Source organism: Platalea leucorodia (assembly GCF_965183815.1).
Source record: "Platalea leucorodia genome assembly, chromosome: 1".
Taxonomy (NCBI): domain Eukaryota; kingdom Metazoa; phylum Chordata; class Aves; order Pelecaniformes; family Threskiornithidae; genus Platalea; species Platalea leucorodia.
In genome coordinates this window covers 122,054,263-122,074,729 of record NC_138823.1, presented here as the reverse complement: position 1 = coordinate 122,074,729, position 20,467 = coordinate 122,054,263, and positions in this window count along the sequence as shown.

Genomic DNA, 20,467 nt, shown 5'->3' with positions numbered 1-20,467 from the left:
CATCCTGAGCAAGAGTTCAGGGGAGGAGCAATGTCTAAATCACTGTTTAACCATAGTAAAATAAGGCTGCACGATAAAAAGGCCAGATCCTGATATCCTGATATCCTTATTCCGTCCAAGTCATCACCATAAGTGCTTCACGATCTGACTCTCCAACCTCAAAGTATGCTGAATTAACTGCAACATCATCTATGGAGTTAATTCTGGTGGAGAGAATTAATTAACTCCAAATCTCAGTACTCCCATCTGCGTCCAGCCAAGTTCCCTCCCCAGTCCGTGCTTCCCCAGGCACTTGTCCCAGCGTTTCCCAGGTCCCACCCCTCTGGAGAGACACAGCCCACCCTGCCCTCACCAAAACTCCCTGTAACCCTCTTCTTCTGCACAGAGGCTTTGCAGGGTGATCGTTTTTGTTATTCCCCCTGATAATAACCCTTTGGACATTTACACCATCCCTGGGCGTGCAAAGAGCCTGGCTGCCAAAAATCCAAGCATCCTGGGGACGGTGCATGCAGGAGCCATTTGAAGAATCTTGGAAATAGTGCAGGAAAAATCCTTTTTAATCTACAGCTGGAGAGCAGTGGATGCCAAATGGATGGCAACGATTGCCGGGTTTTTCGTGTCAAGTCAGTTTACAGTCCAAGTGGTTAAAGCATCATTACTGTCCAAGCCCACTTCGTCTTCTCTGTCAGCGAGCTCATGTTTGCACACCGCAAGTTAGAGCTTCATTTCTATCCCACCCCAAGCTTGAAATCCTGTGCTGTGAAGCTGGGTGAGGGTCACCACAGGCTCCCTTCCCCAGCCCCGTTCAGGGTTTCCCTGCCACATCAACAATTTAAAAAAAAAAAAAAAGTGCAAGTACAGTCTCTGTGTTATTTCTGGCAGTCAACATTGCAAATTTAATAAGAACCTAGACGAATGAACATTGCAGAAATAATACTGTGCTTGCAAACTCAAGGCAAATACTTTTCCAAAGAGACTTTATCTGAGCATGTGCTGTAAAAAAAATGCTGCAGTTTAAGCTATGGCTTCGATTCAACCTGAAATGCAAACCATACGTACAGCTCTGCTTTGCCAGCCTGACCTACTGACAGTACAGCATGCCTTCACTAGAAATTAGGTCCATTTCCCAGCAGACAAGCTACAGGCAAAACCCATAAAAAGGCTTGAGAGAGGTACTGCTTGTTCCAGAATGTCAATAAGTAAATAATATATAGCCTCGATCATCAGGGGGACATACAGCACGGCCCGGGTTCCCGATGGCACGGTGGAGAGCCTGTGCAGCCTGGCCACTCAGGGATAAAACTTTCCAAGTGTGTTTGGGAGAGTTTTATCCCTGACATTGTATTCCCAGGGCGCTTGAACCTTGGCAGAATTTGAAGAAGAGAAGTCTGTTTTCAATTTCTTTTCAAAGTGCATCAAATTGGCTTTGTTGAGCTTGAAAGAAAAGAAAAACAAACCCCAAACTTCATTATCCAAGAATGCAAGATACAGCCCTAAACCTAGAAAGATGCCATGGAAATACGTGGCCTTTAAGAGTGGGATTGATTCCTGCTTTCCTCTGGCATCCAAAACAGTGCTCCTGCCCCTGTGCTGGCATCGCCAGACCCCTCCAGCAGCAAATCCCATCATCCCAAAGAGGTGCCTGAGGAAGCCAGGACAGCTTGGCCATGGCTATGTCCCTCTCAGCTGCCTGCCTGCCCTAGGCTCCTGAGCTCAGAGGATTTTGCCACAGGCCACCAGTGAGCAGGTTAAAAGCAGATATGTGCATTTATCTGGATGCACACTGTGCAGGCTATTTTTTGCAGGGATAGTGCAATGCACAGAGTTGTACTTACCCTCCCAGCACTGTGCTCACTGCCCGCCTGATGAACCGCAAAACCACGTGGGCAGCAGGAGATGCAGCTCACCGTGACCAATTTTAACAAAGACTGCTTGAAAAGCAACTGGGAAACCTCCGCTGGCTGCCCACTGCCTCTGGGAACATCTCCAGAGCCTTGTGCCCAACACATGGTGCTCGCAGCAGCTCCCGGCGTGTCGGGGAGGGAGGCTGAGAGAGGGTATGTCAGCCAGATCCAGGAAGGGAACAGCCTTTTCCTTTTGGTTTTGACCAGGTTTTTTTCTTGGAAGGGGATGGCACATGGGCTAAGCTCAGTGCTGGGTACCCATAACCATGCTGACGACATGGAAGGAGACAAAACCCCTCCACCCCGAGAGTGACTCTGGGCAAGCCTGAGCAGAAAGAAATCCTTGGCAGCATCTGTCGCCCATCATTCAAGTGCTTAAGTGCCTTCCTATATCATCCTGCTTGGGGAAGACAGATGGCTTGCAGAGTGGGAATTTACTAAAGACAGCTATTAAATTATGACCGCCAGCCTTGAACGTAGCTCTGTCTCAGAGCAGGGGGCTGGGCTCACCCCGCGCAGTCGGCCCTGGGGGGACCACTATGTTCCCCTCACACATGGGTCCCACCACCACCCGCCCGCACCTGCACCGCCGCAGGGCGCAAAGGAAGGATGTCCCTTCACACAGCCTCATGATCCATCAAAGTGGCCGTAATTCCTAGCAGACCTGCATCAGCTGTGTGTCTGGGGTTGTTTCTGCCAGTTTTTTTCCTCCAAAATGCCCTTCAAGCGGGGGTGACCATGACCCCACTGCATTTCGACACCCTGAAAGCCACTCTGCTCAGTACCAGGGCAGGGATGCGGCAGGCAGGCATTGCCTGCCTGCTCAAGGTGCCCCTGCAGACCTGCTTCCATGTGTTGCTCCTCATGAGTGGCTTGGGAAGCTCTAAGCCAGGCACTGCGGAGCTGGGAAGGGGGACTGTGCTCCCACAAACCATATGCAAGGTGTCACAGCAAATGCTGGGTCGGATGAAACCCCGGAGAGGGAAACCTGATATATTGCCACATGGTGCTGGGTCCTTCTCTACAGAGTCAGCAAAGTCCTCGTAGCTGGCACACAAGCCTTCCCACCAGCATGTCCAAAACCAAACCAGAAAATTACCAAGTTAATTTGCCCAGGATGAGACTTTAAAACATGCTGTACTTTGCTAAATTTTGGACAGTCTGCAAAGCTTCTGCCTCAAGGGGATAATTTATAGTCTAATTGCAAGACAAGCGTGCTTTGCACTAGCATAGGACAACACTCCAGCAGCAGCACAAAGGGATGAGCATTTTAACTTCCAAAATAATGTTGCCTTCACATTTCTTCCCAGTTATTGCTACAGCCTTGGGGCAGCAAACTATAAAAACCTTGAAATCCTCGAGCTCCAGAGCCTCTCTCTAGTAATAACCTGGTGTGCCTTTGACTCCAGACCCTGCTGGAACCCCTTGAGCTTTTTGCTTCTCAGGAATGAGGCATCCCGTTTCTTGCTTGACCTCCCCCACCCCGACCCACTATTTCTGTTTTTGGGAGGCCTCTCATGCTGGAGGTGCTTCTCTGCCCTGGCTCTTCTCACATACCCTGTCATCCAAAAGACTGTTTTGAACAAAATCTTCAGTCAGTGCTGGAAACTGCTCTGTGTAACAAGAAAATCCCAGCACTTGTATGTAACAGTGTCATTCCCATTGTACTGGCTGGTCACAATTGAGTTCCAGACCAAACAAGTACAGACGAAACACGGGCTCGTAAAACCCCCAGGAGCAGCCTGCAAGGCTCCCAGCATCCCAAATGTCCTGTTCAGCATCTTTATGGAGGCCCTGGGGCAGGGGATGGAGGATACTATGGAGGAGATGGATGGCCATCACCTGGCTGGAGGACACCACACTACTGGGTGCAGCTGATCCAGTCAAGGGCAGGGCTGCCACTCGGGGGGACCTGGAGAGGACACACGTCGCGTCCCACACATGGGACAGACTAACGTCCCGCTGGGTACCAGCGGGGACTTGCTCTTCCTGTGACGACACTGTCCTTACCACTAACTTGTGTGATTTTCACTGAGGAAAAGGAAAGATTCATAATTCTCCTTGCTCCCACTGTGTAAACCTTTTGGCTTGCAGGAAGTTAATATTCAGCTCTGTGAGGGATGGACAGAGCGCTTTCCATCCCAACGCTATGTACAGTGCAGCTCAGGACCCCTTCTGGTTTAATCCCAGAAGTCAACACAAAGCACCACAAAAATAAACAGTCTCTGGGATGCCATACTTCTTTTGCTTAACGTAAGCAAACTAAAAGCTTTCAGATGCCTCATCCTTCTTCTACTTAAGTTCAGAGTGAGGGCTTTTATTGCAGACTCTTGCACTTAGCTGGGTCTTCTGCTTCTTGGAGACACATCTCCTAAGAGATTGCTGGTTGTCTTTCAGGACATGTCACCGAGACGCACGGGTCTGCTGCCATTTACATGTGCAAACATATCCATTACTTTTCACCATTAAAAGTCTTATATTAAGCAATATCAACCTGCACCCAAACCATCCGGGTCACTGTGGACCCGAAACAGCACCTCATGTTCACAGGGCACAACGAGGATCTGAGCAGCCCTGAATGCATGACTGTCCTGCTAGCATCACGGGACAAGGGAGGTCCTCCTCATCTTCCCTCCTCTCTGTCTGCTCATTCCTCTAACCCTCCCACCTACGTGAGAGCAGCACAACCTAGAAATCCTGGCAGGGATGTCAAAGAGAGAGAGCAGCAGTTTTGGGCGGCCGTTGCTCCCTCGCTCTCCCCACTGCTGTGCAGGAACCCACGAGGTTTCCCTTTTCCCCCTCCCCTCATCCCAGTTTTCTGGCCAGCCTGTTGCACTCAGCTCCAGAGGTTTTCACAGCAGCTCTCCCATCTGCCTGCTGAAACAGCAAGAAGGGGGCCCCTTCCCCGGCGAAACAGATGTGGCTTGCCTTTGTGCAACATCTGTGCCTCATACCCCCATTCATTTTGAACAGTCTTGCCTTTGTTCGTGAGGGGTTGTGCAGGGGATGCTTTGGAGGAGGGCAGCAGCCTGCGGCCCATGGGCTGGGCTCCTTCCCTTTGAGTCCCACACACAAACTGCCTTGAAATGCCTCGGTCTCTTCTGGTGAAAAACAATACGCTTTGTTCCCTGCAGCATTCGGGAATCAACAGTCCTGCTCCTCAGCACTCCGGTTCCAGCTGCAGCAAATGGCTCACGCTAATGATTCCTGTGGGATTCCCAAACCCGGGGAAGTAAGAGCAGGAACCTGGGAGCCACCACTAATCCCCTTCCTCACAACCTCCCTCACCCCAAACAGCTTCTCTCGTTGTACCTCCGGGCTGCTCACCAGCTTTGACTTGGCATCCCCGGCGGGGTTGCGCTGCTTCGGCTCCTTTACGCATAGCAGCAGCGAAGGGCAGAAGTGTTAGAAAGCCACATCTTTTTTGTTCTGGGCTCCATTTAATATGGGGAGGAACACATTAAAATCAAATCAAATTTTATTTCCTTCTTGCTTTTGATGAGTTTACCAATCTTGCTGATGAGTGCTTGAAAAGCTGCTAAAATTCTTACACATTTTGGCACTCAGTCCCATTTTATTTATTTTACTGGGGGGGTCACGTTTTTTCTATATTTTGGGGAGGGGGGGATTTTGATCCACTTATTTTCAGTTTTCGTTTCTAACTGGTGGACCAGCACCAGGGAACAGGAGTGCTTGCTTGGTGCCCGGCGGGGGCTCGCAAAACCCTCTTTGGGGTGCTGGCGAGGGGCAGCACGGGATTGCCTTGTCAGCATTTCAGCGGAGGTTGCCCAAGTCAGCCGGTTGGGTTTCCCTGAGCTGGCTGTCAGGTTTTTTCCCTTCCTGGAGAGCAGGAAAGCGCATTCGTGGGATTCCAAAGGGGAGGGATGAGGAGGACAGTGGGGCCTTTCAGCCCTGTGGGCTTTCTTCAAACCAGAATTGTTCATACAAGCTCTGGCCTCAGTTGCAGAAAGGTAACCCTGTTTTCCTCCATTTAAGCCATTACTTCTTAAAGAGAAAAAAAGGGGAAAGTAGCTGCTCGCCACTTGGCTCTGAGTGCCGCCTGTGTCCCGCAGACCCCATCCTGGGCAAAGCCTGCCGGCAGCCGCCCTCCAGCCCGCTTCTCCTTCTCCCAGCAAACCCCACGGGGCAAGCGAGCAGAGCAAACACGGTACGAGCACCGGTGTGGCCTGCCTCCCAAAAAAGGGGCTTTTCCTTCAGGGCAAGGCAAAAAGCTGCAGGCAGGCTGGAGTTACTGAGCGTTTGAAACACAAGGGGTGATTAAGGCATTTGGCGTCTATGCCAGAGGATTAATAAAGTGTAATCAGTCCTTCTTATTTAGACTGCCTCATACTAGGCGGATGACAGAGCAGTTGGAAGTTACTCGCTGGCAGATTTTGAAACCAGAAGAAAGAAGATGTTTCTGTAATGCAGTCATCCCCCAGCACTCGCTGCTCCAGCAGGTCGGGCACATACAGCAGCCAGATCCGACAAGCAGCCGGCTGCAAGCGCGCGCTCCGTACTAACAGCAAAGCTCGCAGCCGGGATCTCTCTGGCTTTCTGCAAGTGGTCACCCTCCTGGTGATTTTGAAAGAAGCCAAAAATCATCTTGAGTATTTGGCTTAGGGTTTTTTTGCAAATAAAGCAACAACACGATCAGCTTAGGGCACAGCCTGAACTTATTCCTCATGGCCATCACTGCCCTGCCTGCAGATGCCCAGAGCAAACCCAGATTATGGGTGAAATCAAAACAATCAATACAGGAGCTCACAAAGGGGAAAGGACTGCAGAAGCAGACCTTCCCTTGCCAAGGCAAAATGGAAATCCTGACAAAAACTGAAGACCCCGCTTTCGCAGGGGGGACCACACCGGGTACCTGGCACAGGCTATATACTCTTTGAAAGGCTTCATAGTGAAGGCTCATACAGGAAAGCGTTACTGCAGACGAAAGGCTGGTGCGGGGAGAGCTGCCTTCCTTTTTTCATTGACAGGGAGGAGTTATCTCCAACCCCGAAATGGGTGACATGAGCCGCAGTCTTGTCTATTTTTTCTGCTGCTGAGGTTCATTAATTAAGAAACTCAAAACAGCCTATGCAAACTCTAGGATGGACAGTATAAAGCACAACATCAGTGTCCTCTGTACACACACACACTCACACACTCTGGTGAAGGCTGGCACGGCCTCACTGCTCCCAGAGATGCTCTGAGTCATCACCATGCTCTCGAGGCCATAAAAACATTTCAGCAACACAAGTGACACCAAAGCACCAATTTCTGGCAGCAGCACCAGGCGCCTCCTCGGCTCATCCATCACACACATTTGCAATCTCTGCCCAACATGAGCTTTGCAGGGGCTGAGGCGGCAGAGCAGAGACGGAGCCCCCCGCCCCGGTGCGAACCCCCCGGCATGGTGCCCCAGCTGTCCCCCGGCAGGATGGCGGTAACCGGGAGTGATGGGGGCCCCATCCCAGCTCGGCTGGCTCGTGCTTGCTCAGATGGGCCTGGAAACCAGTTGCCAAGGGACATCCCAAACTTGAGTGCTAAAACTAGACGACATGAAAAACCACCCTGAGGTTTGGAACATGCTGTGGACGCAGGGAAATCTGCTAATGCCAGGGAAACATGACATTTCTCAGGGGGGAGGAAGTTTTCCTTTCCCAAACTGGCCATTTCTGTGACTTTGATGAAAGCACTGTGCTTTGGGGGGATAAAACGGAAAGCACAGAGGGGTTTTTCATGCTCTCCAAGTCTATCTGCACTTTGCTGCCTTCACCCCACGCTCTTTGCCTGCCTGAAGCGATGCCACCTGGGCTCTTAAAAAAAGTGGGTTTCGGCTGAGGAAGCGTAATCACCTCCCAGGCCAACAGCAGTGCCTTGAGCCACAGCAGCCCCAGGCACTGCCTTTACGGGCATCCTTACAACCTGCTTTGTCCACCCCTAGTGCTCCTAAGGACAGACACGTGCTGGAGGGGGTCTGTGCCTTGCTTGCCTTGCCATGCCCCGACCCTCCAAGGGGTCCCGCTCGACTTGCCCCCACGATGGAGACAGCTGGGACACGGCCTCGCATCTCGTCCCATGGGGCTGGTGTCCCTGAGCAGACCCAATGTCACTTCCCACCGCCAGCTTGGCAAGGAAACCCCTAAATCCTACCATGTCTCGCAGCACCGGCCAACGCGCTCCTCCTTGTGTGCTTCACCGCCCGCGGCTGACACGGCACGTGGTCACCTCCTGAGACGGGTGCCAGCCGCCTGAAGAGCTTCCATACAACACCAGGAACCCACACAAAATACAAAAATTTAAAAAATAGCAATAATAAAAATAATCAGCAACTAATCAGCCCGCCTCCTCTCCCCGAGCCATTAATCACGGCTGGGGGCTGTCACCCAGGGGTGCCCCTCCAGGCTCTCCGCAATCCCTGCTGCCCGACTCCGCATTGCCGGGGGCTGCCGGGTCCCTGCCACCACACGCCAGCAGGCGCCTCCGGTTCCCCCCGGGTGGGAGGACACCCTTCAACTTCAGCTGCGAGTTTTCAAACTCTGCCTCATCCCAGACCCACCTCCCTGTGGGGAGGGGAGCAGAGAGGCTGGGAAGCGGGGAACAGGCATTTGAAGAGTCTCTTTTTCACAATAAAAGCCCTTCTTGCTGCTTTTTTTCTTTTTTTTTTAATACCAAGGGCTGATTTAAGCCAGGAGGCACAGGTAAAGGAGGCTGAAGACACACGTGCTCCTCCCAAGCCCATCTTGCTCCCGGTGATCCCGATGCCAGACAAGCAGAGGGACAGGCAGAGCCCCAGGGACCACACTGGCCCCAGAGCTGGGAAAGCGAACCACAGGTCTGCTCATAGGTGCCCAAGAAAACGCCTTTTGCAGGTTTTTATTAACATTGCTTTGCCTTTCAGTAACAGCCCGGCAAAGAGCTGTGCCACACCAGCACCAGGAGTGGCTGCAGCCCTGGGAGAAGATTTCTTATCCACTTAAAAGGCATTAATGTGCTAAAACCATTTTTAGGGTGCTCAGGTGCCTGCTCTTCTGAGGCACCCGGGGGCAGGCAGTGCTCACAGGCAGGCAGGAGAGGGGTGACCCTGGGGGGCCGGGGGAAGGAGACCCTCACACCCACCAGCGCCGCACGGCAGGTCTGCAGCACGGTGAGCCCTGCTGCGCCCAGCCAATGCAGCTCCCCCCCAGCACCGGGTGTAGGGTGCATCCAAAACGCCATTTCCTCAGACCTCTGGGAGAAGAGGGGCTGGAGGCATCGCTTTGGAAAGCAATGCGTTTCACCAGCCCTCCATGGCCAAGGAGGGCATACAGGCAGCTGCCAGGCTGCAAAGCATTTTTTTTTTTCCTTCATATAACATTCCCCTTCCAGCCCTGGGCTATGGCCAAGCAAAACCCATCAGTCCCCCACCATGGCAGGCGATGCCATCACCTGCCCCCAGCCCCATGCCAGCTCCAGGCCCTGCCAGCTCGGCTTGGGGACAGGAGGAAACCTTCCATCTCAGGCGTGGGGGGTTTCCAGCTCTCCAACCTGTGCAACTGCCTCAGCCAGGAAACTGTAAATCAAACGGGGTTGAGCGGCATTATTCTTTACTGATATTTACATTTTTAAAAGTCCAACAAAGGCACAGTACAAACTATTGTGAGGGACACTGAAGACATGATGGTCTAAAAAGAGAAGAGGATGAGGCTTAGGGAAAGTTGGCCAAGTGACTTGACCAAGGTAGCACAGGAGGGCAGTGGCAGAGCCTGGGAGGAGGCTCCTGTGTCCCTGAGCCCTGCTCTAGCTCATTTACCCTCCACAGTCCCACAGTGACATTTCACAGGGCCGCGCAAAGCGTTGGGTGTAAGCAATGATGGCAATACGATGCTCTGCCCAGGACGGGCTTCTGCTAGTTCCAGTGCCCCAGTTCCTTCACACCCCCTTGGCTCATCCAGCCCATTTTATTTTTAATATGGTACGTCTCCCAACACCTTTCGTTGCTACTCAAAACTATAGCTAAGAAAAGAAAGGGATTGAAGGTTACACACAAAAGCAGTGAGTCTGATTTCGGCTTCAGCACGCACTCCCTCCATGCCACGCTTGGGCATGAGGAAGGGGTATGGAAACCAAGCCCTGCATCCCCCCATTGCTGCCGCTGAGCTCACTGACCCGCCGGCTGTCCTGGGCACTGGAGCGTTGGACATGTTAGAACAGTTTTCTTGAGGCCACTCTCCCAGGGCAGCTAACAACATAATATTTCTAATATAATTAGTAAAATTAGGTAATTAGCAATCAGCTAGTATTGGCCTCGGTGCAGACAGGGACCAAGCCCGTGGCTGTTGGGCAGGCGGCAGCTGGAGGAGGGATCTGCAGGGGCTCCTGAGGCTGAACCCTGCACGTCACAACTCATCGGTGGCACCTCATTTTGGAAGCGTTTGCTTTCATCTCCCTTTCTTAATTTTGAAATGATTCAATTTATATGCAATCTTCTGTCAAAATGATTCCTGTCGGTGCAGCGGCATTGCGAGCCTTGACTGACAGGCCAAGCGCTCCGGCTGGTCTCTCTGGATTGCCTCTCCATACAAACAACCCTTTAAAATGCACGCCTGACATTTGAGGAATTTGCCATCAGAAACATCCGTGGATGGCTGCAGTGGGAGGCAGCCGTAAGGGATCAGTGGCCAAACTGGTATGATAAATCCACCGAGCCTTGAAACAAACGCTCCGATCTCAGCATTTTGAAATTTCAATTTTATTTCCCCCCTCCTTCCCCTGGAGAAGCTTTTTAATGATGTTCACAGGGCAAAAATCAGATTAAAAAGGCAGCAAGACCCGAGAACCAAGTGCGTTATGAACCCGCTTCCTGAGGAGGCCCCCCCAAATCCACAGGGCTATGCCTACGTTGTACCTGAGCTGGGTAGTCCCGAGCCCGTTGGCGCAGCCCTGGCCCTCGTCGATACCATCCCTGCTACTTCATTCTGGAAAATCAGTGATTGCCTGGAGAGTGGAAACTGCTTTTCTTCTCTCTCTTTTTTCTTTGCTGTCCCCTGACCACCTCTGCTCACCTTCTCACAGCTGTGCCTACACCTTGAAAGAGAGCTAGCTTGCTCACTCACATGCAGTTTCCCGGAGGTTTCCCTGATTTTAGCTGGGGCTGGTCCTTTGGTCAGACCGATGCCACCTCTGCAGGACGAGGGACAGTTCCCACTCCAAGAAACTCCCTTGTGGCGTAGGAAGCAAAGGGAGACAGAGGAGAGCAGGGAGGCGGGACTGCATGCAGCTTACAGGCAAAATACAAGCCTCCAAAACAGTCACATCTCATACTAGGGTCTCAAGACAGATGACCTACGATTTCCAGTATCAAAGATCTCCCGAGCCTGCTCCCTCTCACCTTGCACTTAGGCAAGAGGGAAAGCTGTTTTGCCCCTGTTGCAAGGCATGGGGCAGCAGCCAGGGGGGGCTCCCCTGAGGCTCATGCTAGACCATACAGATAGTTTCTCAATTTGCTGGTATCACCGGGCAGATCCAGCTTAGCCAGGAGCAAGTACTTTGAAGTAGGAGAGCTGAGACCTTTCCCCGAGGAAAAAGCAGTAGCGGGGCAGATCCCAAGGAAAGCGATGGAGAGCAAAGGCAGCCATGGGCGATGGCGTACCCACAGCAGCACAGGGACCTCTGTGCTCCCCAAAATGCCACCACTATAGACATTAGCAAAAGCTTCTGGTATAACCCTGCCTCCATTTCATAGACTGACTCGCCTTTCCCCTTGCCTGTCCTGATAAAGAAATACCTGTTGCAGAAGGATGGAAATAGGTTGATTGACTATTTTTTCCCCACAGAAATATTTTTTCCTTTCCCTTTCTGTCCCAGTGGACCTGCATTCATTTCTCCCTTAGGAGCTAAAGACAGGCAGCGGAGAGGGGACAGATTTCAAGAGCTGACAATGAACAGAAAGCTGTTCTGCCTCTAAGAAAGTAAAGTTGAAGGGGTTTTTTTTCTCCCTTTTACAAAAGTGTGAGGCTCTAATGGGTTTGAGGGACTATGAATATGACTTTCCACATATGCCAAGATAATTATAAGCTTGAATGGATTTCTGAGACCCAAACCCTACCCAGATAAATCACTGCCTATTAACCACTGATTACTGAGCCGCTCAGAAAGCCTTCAAATTTCTCTCCCCCCGACCCCCTGCTATTTCTTAAATCTGTTGGTAATGGGCCTTGACACTTTACTAAGGAATAGGCTATAGAGGAGACCTTGATACTTCAGCCTTCCTTTGCAGCAGTTGTGAAAAAGATGGGAAACTAAGGCTATAGGGATCAAGCAGACTGGGGAGAGAGCTGGGCTCCTGCTCAGAGCTGTGGGTCTCAGTCTGGCGCTGGGACCCAGAAGATGCCGAGAAGCAGATGAGCTGCAAAATTGAGTTTTGCATCTGGTTTTGGAGCGTGACACGTACCCATGCCCCACTTCCCCAGCCACTGTCCCTGAAGGGGACAAGCCCTGAGTCCCTAATGTAGAGAAAATGCTGGATGTGGGTGATTTCTTTCGATGCGTTGTGTGTGTGGGAACAGACTCTCGTGTCTCAGGTTTTCCTCATTGTTCACATAGAAATAAGCCCACCCAGGTCACTTACGGAACACGCTGAATTTTCATAAATACACTGAAGAAGCTGCATACCCCCAATCCAATAATTAGAGTAAATTAATGCTGCCAGGATGCTTTTGTCACCGTTTGTCTGACTCAAGACAAAAGGCAGAGGGTCACATCCTGAAGGGAGAGAAATCCTTTATAAGCAGTGTTTAAGATGCCAGAGAAAACAGTAACATCTGCAGAGGAACCACACGTTCCCTGAGCGCGCAGGCTTTATGCCTCCCACAAATACCTATTGTATCCTCCCTGCTATCATGACTCAAATGCAAGTATATGGAGGAAGGGACAAAGAGTTATTAAGTCCTTCAGAGGTGATTACTCATTCCTCTGGCTTACATTTTAGATAAATGCTAGAAACTCTGGATCGCTTGTCAGACCGCGGCATTGTTTTTGCAGGACATGAACTGTGATGATTCAAATGAGTTAGGGTTTTCTTTTCATTTTTTGATTTCTCAGGGCTATTTTTAAAGCTCTCCCATCTTCAGCCAGAAATAGTTCTTACCACCCATGTCCAAGACATTTACTGTGTTATTAGAGAAGCAACCATTTCCCAGCCTGCTCCCCCAAGAAAAGACAGCTTTTGTGATCACTCTGCATCACCGAGGGCCTGTTGGTCTCCGTCCTCCACCAGGTTTTGGAAATGACCGAACTTCAGCCCCATGTGAAAGCAGACAGCCGCTGAGAGTCTGCCCGTGTCGTGACAACCTGAGCCCATGGGAGAGGGCGAAGCCGCCCGGGTGGCACGACACGGGTGCCCCATAGGACACCCACCCCCCGGGTTCCCTCGCTCCCAGCAGCTGGTAAAGCAGCCTGAACTTCAACACTGAGCTTCTACCTGTATCTCACCCTAGTCACTTCTGTCCTCTTCAGAGTCCGTCATTCCCGAGGCAGAGACACCCCCCCCTCAATACAAGCCTTATCTTTTCTTCCTCTCTCTTTCTCCTTTCTAGATACAAACCCCAGCACTCGGATGAATCAGAAATACCATTTTCTTGGACTGTCATCATGTAAATCAAGGGATTCAGATCTCTGTTATTTACTATCCCACTAATCCTGCACCATCTGCAAACTTTACTAGCAAATAAATGCGTGTGTGTCTGTGTACCCTTAACTTGGTCACTGTTTAAAAATACTGGATGTTGGATGAAGAACAATTCCACCCCACAGCGTAAAAAAGCTTTAGCACTGATGTCTCATTTAGAGATCTGTTGTTGAGACAGTTTCTCATCAAAGCAGTCCCTCTAAATGATACCATTTTCAAAATCAAAATGGCATATGGTGCTGCACCCGTTGCCTTGGAGAGACCCCAATATGCCCTGCCAGCACAGATGCTATGGCTTCCTTGGGAAGGTAACAAGTTTGTCTGACCATGAAACCACGTTGGCTGGCGATCGTTACACTCTTCGCTCCTTCTCAACGAAGACTTTGTTTAGCCATCCACCCATGCTACCACATTCAGAGAAGGTGGCTAGGAAAAGCCACAGACAAGCCTGGGAAAACTCCACTGGAAACTGTGCATAGCAGCACAGGGAAAAAAATCCTGAACAGTTGCAAAATTACTGCTCAGATTTTGGGGGCTTAGAGGGGCTAAGAACTAGCTTTGGTGGTTCAGAGAGCTGCTCGGCTCATTCCCTTGGCCTCTTGAGCAGGAGTTGTCCAAGCTCATCTTATTCAGGAGGTGTTTTGGGAGAGGCAAGGAGCCATGGTGGGGGTCTGCAGGGGACAGCCCAGCTCCTCCCCGCCTGCTCTCACACCTCGCAGGCAGGGCCAGGGTGAACACAGGTTTTCCCACGCCATCCACAGCTCCATGCATAGCTTAAAACTGCAGTTGGACGACTTTTAGGAAGCCCGAAAGGGAGTGCGGATGGTGCCAGGCAGGAGCACGGAGTGGCGCTGCCTGCGATTCACCTTAGCACGTGACTGGTGCGGTTTGCATGGGTGCTGCGTGCCCTGGCTCCCCGCAGGGCGTGACGGTGGCTCTCTCCAAGACCTTTCCAGAGACAGAAAACTTGCTTCCTACCTCTGCAGGTGAACAGGCCAGACGCTGGGGGCAGAGCCTGCCCTCCTGGATTCACTGCCGATGCGCTGGTGCCCCAAGCCCGGGGGGCATCATTCTAAAATACGATTTCATTTCCCTCGGAGCATCTCAGCAGACCTCCAGCTCTAACCTGTGGGATCGGACAGAAACAAGAAAAAATGAACACAAGCTGATGTACAGAACATTCCTCCACCGAAAAAAGAGAGAGAAAACAAGACAGAAGCAATCTGTTTCCTTTCCTGGAAGGAGTTATTGGCATATGCTTGAGTTGGGTCCACAAAGATGCTGTGTTGGCTGTTTATATACCTTTGCATTAGGGAAAGTCCTCTGTCACCATGACGGTAGAACGGGAGAAAATGTATGCATTAACACATGGAGTAATCAGGCAGTATTTAATCTGAAAGCTTTGAATTGTGGCTGCTGAAAATAGGACCTGACCAACACGGGCTCATGAATCTTTCCTGACAGCCCTGCAGTTACAGAAGCAAGGAGTGGAGCCTCCTGGTTACAAATTGGTCATGAATAAATTTAGGTTGGCAATTAGAAAGTTTCTAATAATCAGAGGAATTAAGTTCTGGAAACTTTCAGACAGGAGAGGGAGTGGGCTGGGAACCTCTGTCACACCCGGGTAGAGCAGTGTAGGAGAGGAGATGGGGGATCTTGAAGGCTTGGAGCATTCGTCCTGTCCACACCCCCAGGGATTGCTTTGTGTCATCTCCTAATGATACAAAGCAATAGCCCTGAAGCTGAGCTCCTTGCAGGCTTCGAGTAGAAACAAGCCCCAGATGGTCAGAAAGAAAGGTCAGATTGTCAGGGGCTACCTTGCTCCAAGCTGTAGGTCCCCTTCCAAGGACCATAAGGACACCAAATCACCTGCCTGAGCAGTGACCCAGGGCTGTTGGCAGTGCCTGTGACCCTGGGCACTCTCATCCTGTGGCATGCCATCCGGACTTTCTTCTGCCCGCAATCTCAAATTTGCTATGGGATGCTAGAAAGCATTTTGCACCATGCAGTGTGTGAATGCCTTTAAGTCTTCCACTGGAATAAGTGTCCTATGAACAATTGCCCATGTTGACAGCTCTAGTGGTGACTCTGATGGTCCTTCAAATACCAAGTCACGGCACTCTGAATGAGGACACATCATACCTCACCTCCTTTCCATGGACTCCTCTGTGAAATAACATTTTCTCACCATTATCTCCAAGCTTACAGCTGGCAGGGATGTCTGCCACGTGGCGTGATGGAGCTGGTTAGTAGCTGGTTTAAAACACTAAATAGCAGTTTTCTGCACAGCGGCAGTGAATTTCTGGAATATGTTACCACAGGATTGTGGAGGGAGGTAATGTGAGCAGATGCAAAAGACTGAACAAATCCACAGGTGGTAGGTCTAAAAGAAAGACTAAGGGGAGCGGGCAGAGGTGTGTCCTCTAGCACCCCTAATCCTGCTGTTGTAGATGCTGGGGAACTGCAAGGGGAGGGACTAAACTCACGTCTTCTCCCTACACAGCATCTCCTATCAGCAGGGTCAGAGACCCGGCGTGGGGTTAGACGGAGCACTGGTCTGACCCAGCAGAGCACTGCTTATGCTCCCAACGGGGCTGCCGGCAAAGCCTAGCACAGTTCAGTGCCAACGAGAAAGGCTAGTGCAGCCACAAGCAAGTGGTCATTCCCACCTGTCAACTGATTTATGCACACCTTTGCCTTCTGAAGAGCAACCCGAAACTGCCTGGTGAGCAGGGGGAACGGGGGGGGAGAGCGAAGAGAGCCAGAGGACCACACCACTGTGCCATGACAGGGGCCGTGCCCTGCTTCTTGTGAAGCTCTGGGTTGGAGAAGCACATCAACCCCCACATCTCCTGGTTTCTACCCCGTGTGCCCTGACACCCGCCTCCCACTCAAGCAGAACTGCGGCACCGCCAGCAGAAGCCAGGCATACCCACTGCGTGAACATCTTTCCTTCCAAGGTCACGCTCACGTGGCTGGGAGCTGCAGAAGCCTGCTCACATCTGGGATGAGGACCTGCATGCACCGCCAACAGGAGCAGCTTGCCAGCTTCCCCCTGGACCTCGAAAAATGCTTCAAGCAACCAGAGCAAAAATGATGCCACTTTCAGCTAGTCAGACTTCATTTACTTCATTATGCCATAAACTCTCTGATTTTTTTTCCATTATCCACAGAGACTTCCAGGATGAGCTAAGACTCACATGTGCAATGCGAATGAGACAAGCAGTAGAAATAAAAGATAAACAACCAAAAAAACCACAAACCCTTTAAAGTTATTCAGGGGCTCCAGGGAGTAAGAGAAGGAAGAAGGAAAGGAAAAAGCCCACAAGTCTATTTCCCATCCTTTCTTTAGATCACCTTTATACAGCATCTGACTGCAATAACACAGCTAGCAACGGCCCCTTCTTCTCTTTGTTGGCTTTTGTAAATATGAGGTTCAAACAGTGGCTCTAAAAAGTCTTGGCTGTTGAATTATTGTGAAAAATATTCAGATGTTGTGCCCTCCCACTGGGTGTCCTTAGGTAAAGCTCCAGCCGATCTCAAAGGTAATATTCTTTAATGCTATTTAAATATGAACACTATTACTTTTTCAAAGCATCTATCATTTTCATCAAAGCAGATCTGCCTGATGAGATCCTGCCATATAAACCTTGATCAGCAGCGCAGTGCCCCGAAACACCACCCCCGCGCTCCGCAAGCAGCCCAAAGCGGATGCAAGGGAAGAGCTCAGCTCTGCTGAGAGCCGTGATGAGCAGGCCAGGGCCTCTCCTCACAATATGCAAGGAGCGATGCTCCCAAACAGTTACAGAACAAAATATCCTGAAAAAATACCCTCATACCAGGAGACCACTGGGGAAATGTTAAAAAGTACTTTCTCTGTAATAAGAACTAGGTCGATGCATCTTATGAAGGAGGAGGTGGCTCTGTGCTGGTGGCAATGGCATAATTCCTAGGCTGATGATCAGCACAAATAGCTGACTGCAGGTGAAAGACTTCTCTAATTTGGATGCACATAGGGACCTGAAAGCTTTGGGGGCAGGAGGGAGAGTTTGCTACAAAGCCTTACCTGGAGATTGCTCAGACTGGCTTATGATCGCTGAAAGCGAGGTGAGGAAAAACATTACCAACTCTTCATTTATTTAAAACAAGAATATGACACAGGGGTCAGCTGCACAAAGTGAAGGTTGGGCCAAATTCCCACTGAAGGACACTATGAACCAGAGGTTGCACGGCATCCAAGAATGAAGCCAGTTAGAAATTCAGGGAGAAAGAGGGGGTGTGGGTTCATCACCAGTATCCGCAGGGCCACTGCCTGTGTCAAGGCAGGGACAAGGACTGCAGTACTTCAGCACAGCTAGGGATGCAGTACTTGAACAGGTAAAAGCAGATCTTTCTGCTTCAGAGAAGGAAATCCCAGTATAAACTCAAAAGTACCTGAGTGCAACAATAGTATATGCAACTTCAAGCTCAAAACATTAAAACCTATTTTCCATATTTAAAAAAAAAAAACCAAAACAAAACACAACAGAAATTAAACAAAGGAAGAACCAAAAGCTGAAGATCTGAAATGAGTAGAGCCCAAACCACACAGCCATCCCCATAATTTGCTCCACTTACCACTTCTTGCTTGTAAGCTGTACTTAGTCATATACCAATAACGCTGTGAATAGAAATTAGCACCGCTTCATCTTGATGAAAGGCAGGCACGTGGAGTTTTCAGAGACACCTTATCAACGTGGGCAGGGGGAAAGGAGAGAAACATACAGGACTGGAAACATTTAAGGGGCACTACAAGTGAACTCAGACAAAATAAATAAGAGGGAATCCAGCTGTAAACCGGACCAGATTTGCCGCAAGCCCATGGTCAGCATCAGTGGCGCAGGAGCAGTTCAGAGCAGACAGTATTATCTACTGTTAACATATAGGTAACTACAAGACCAAATGATTTGAAAATGTCATGGTCACCAAGCAAACCTTGACTGAAGGACAATCTGAAGGCTAATATTTGAAAACCAGGAAGATCAGTAAATCCAGAGATTCCTCTTTCAGATCCTTTACATCTCAGAAAAAAATCGAAACACATTCAGGTGCCAAACACAGCAACGGACATGTTTAGACAAGAACAAAAAGCACTTAAATATAGTCTTTTTTGAAGAAGAAGAAAAAGAAATATGCATCACCAGCATATCACTCAGCCCAGAACTGCAGCTGGTTCACAGCAAGGGCAGATTTCACACCTTTTCACTACAGATTATGCTAAGGGGTCCAATCCTACTCCTAGCATTGCTCATGTCTCCCAGACTTTGCAGCACAGAGATTAGTACTGGGTTTCCCTACTGTTGGTATCAGCTTAGGAAGTACGGCAATAGCTGCTGATCTCAGGAGTAACCTGGGCAGGGTGCATCCCCCTCTCTGCCCCCGGCAAGCCCCCTACATGTTCTGCATGAAACAAGCTGAGAAAATAAACACTGGGACCTCACTTTAAGCTGTTCCTAAACAGCAGATCCTATTTCTTCACACTCAGCTCCACAAAGGGAATCAAAGAAGTATATCCTTAGTCCAGCAAAGTACATCTCAGTCAACCATAAAGGCAAAATAAGGAATTGGCAAAGCACGTCCGTTGTTCTCTAAGGTTCGTGCCGCCCGCTTTGCTCGGCACTGCTCCTCGCAGGGAGAGGTTTGGGTAAACCTTAGGAACAAGCTTGCGAAGAGCTAACGTTGCCATCGTGTGGTAACCTTCAGAAACAAAACTGTACCGCTGTAGTTTTCTGTATCCCCGTAGCTTTTGAAAAAATAAAAAAAGGACAAACCGGCACAGATGGCACAACACTCATGGTTTGAAAGAAAGGTGGGCTACTGATGCGACACAGAGCCGCACAAGGTTTCAGAGAGGTTTCACGAGTCGCTAAAAGGAGCGACCAGATGCTGCTCACGCGGAACACGCTGCCAGAAAGACACAGCACATGCACCAAAGACCAGTATATCCCCTTATTTCTCTTCTCCCCTTTCCTCAACGCCGTATAAAAAGCGGTACTTTCACAGCAGCAGTTGACGGCAGACATGGTACCACAGAATCAGTTTTTCTTCTAGGGCACGCAACGCCGTCTCACGCGAACAGCGCCTTCATCTTTAATTCCCCCGCTCCCTGCCCCAGCGCATCCCTTTCCAGGGCGCAGGGCCGTTCCTCTTCAGGGCAGCTTACGGCACGCTCCGCTTCGTAACATCGGGACGTTTCGGATACCTCCGGAGCTGCCGAGCGGTAGCGGTGGGAATGAAAACACTGGACGCGTTGCTGCAGCCATAGCCGAAGTTATTCCTTGGAAGCGAGTACCTTTAAAAACGAGCTCGTTATGATGGAAGGCACAGCTATGTTCTCTACAGGCACCGTTACCAATCCTTCCCCAGTCTTACATAACCGAGCTGAAGAGTAGTACATAAAAAAACCTGAAAGAACCCTAAGGAACAACTCTTTCACCTTAAAGGAGCTCCAGGTTGATACACCTTCCACATTACTTTCAACTTAAGAGTTGCAGAGTAGGTGGATTTAATCACTTTAAAACCCGATTTAAAAATCAAAACCTCCAGATGCTTGACCATGGGCTTTAGTCTCAATTCGCATCATTTCTGATTTTTTTTCCCCCTCAGTTTTTATATCCATTCATATCAACCACGTGCTTGAACTCAATTTCCAAAGGCATATAAATAGCTCAAGACAACACCGTATAGCTTTAAGTGTTAGAGCACGCAGGCGCCTAATTCTGGCTGAAATAACACCACTAGCCACGTAACTACTTAAAAGCACACATTTGCAAAAGCACACGCTTATCAGTATATTTGACAATATATTTAAAGGTCTTACACCCTTCATTTTTTTAAAATATATATTCTCCCTCCTCCCTTT